The 1,231-nt window shown below is 30.5% G+C and overlaps 1 protein-coding gene across 1 annotated transcript in view; it reads left to right on the top strand.

Annotated features, from left to right (window-relative positions):
• The window catches only part of unc13c (unc-13 homolog C (C. elegans)), a 169,000-nt gene that overhangs the window by 146,911 nt on the left and 20,858 nt on the right, over positions 1–1,231 (top strand). The gene's annotated exons all lie outside the window — the stretch shown is intronic.

The raw sequence follows: 1,231 nt of genomic DNA, 5'->3' as shown, positions 1-1,231 counted from the left end.
CAGATTAGCTTGAATAATAAAAATCACAGTTTTATTTTAGTTAATTAATTATTAAAAATAATAAAATATTTTAATTTATTATAATTCATAAAATAAAGCAAAATAAAATGTTTTTTATGAAGGATCTTTATATTTTATTTTATTTACAGTTAAAATAAAACATTTAATGAAGGTCTTATATACTTTGTACACCTGAAATAAAATATACCTGCAACATTTATAAAGAAAGTAAATAGGATTCATTTTCTGTTAATGTTTCTGTTCATGTTGCCTTCTGTGATTAATATACATAGACATACAGATTAGCTTGAATTATAAAAAATACAGTTTCATTTTATTTTATTTTATCAAAATATTTTTATGGGGGACTTTAATATTTTATTTTATAGATACATAGACAAACAGAAGAGCTCGAATGATAAAAATGTGTTTAACATGTCATTCTCAACCGAATGCTAGTATGAATGTTGTTTTTAAAGACTACTTTTTCTGAGATTTTAGCAGAGGTGTTTGTGTTGCACATCATAGAAGACAATGTTAGCATCCGATAATTTTAACTGTTGGAGAAAACTGGTTAATTTTAAGCTTTTTTGCGCTATTTTCATATTCCGGGTTTAAAATCTACATTGTGTTGATGTCACAATTTGTGACGTGGCAATGGACTATAGTACATCGATGACACGTCGGTGTCTATTAAATTATTCATGAGACTGCGTGTTCTTATCCTATGAGAAGACGCTTCGCTTAATTATTCACAACAGCATGTGTTGATTTGCTATGACAGACGCTTCAGAGTCTGTGAGATAACATAGCGCACAATAACTGAGAGAAACGTTCATGGATCGACGAAGAGTGTTTGTTTTTGCTTTGTAATAAGAGTTCGGCACAAACTCGATTCATTCACTTGGTGAGCATAACCGTTTTTACAGCTCTGTGACACAACCTGTCAAAAGGCTTATACACTGTAAAAAATTTTCACCCCTTTCAACTTAAAAACGTAAGTTTATTTTTTTATTGCAGTGCTTATAAACAGGGTTTTAATATTAAGCACAGTACACAACCTGCCTGTGCATGATAATGTGTGAATGCCAGTATATGTATACAACAAGGGCACAAAAGTAGAAAAAACGGCTAAGAAACTGTCATACAAAGCTGAAAATACACTCATACCTCATGGGAAACCACTGAGAAAAGCTTGAAAAAAAAAAACACACATGCATGTCCATTACAG

The sequence above is a fragment of the Sinocyclocheilus rhinocerous genome, unplaced genomic scaffold (genome assembly GCF_001515625.1).
Source record: "Sinocyclocheilus rhinocerous isolate Xijiao unplaced genomic scaffold, SAMN03320098_v1.1 scaffold942, whole genome shotgun sequence".
In the NCBI taxonomy this organism is placed as follows: Eukaryota; Metazoa; Chordata; class Actinopteri; order Cypriniformes; family Cyprinidae; genus Sinocyclocheilus; species Sinocyclocheilus rhinocerous.
Note: the sequence above shows the minus strand (reverse complement) of the source record. Positions and strands in the feature narration are given on the sequence as shown.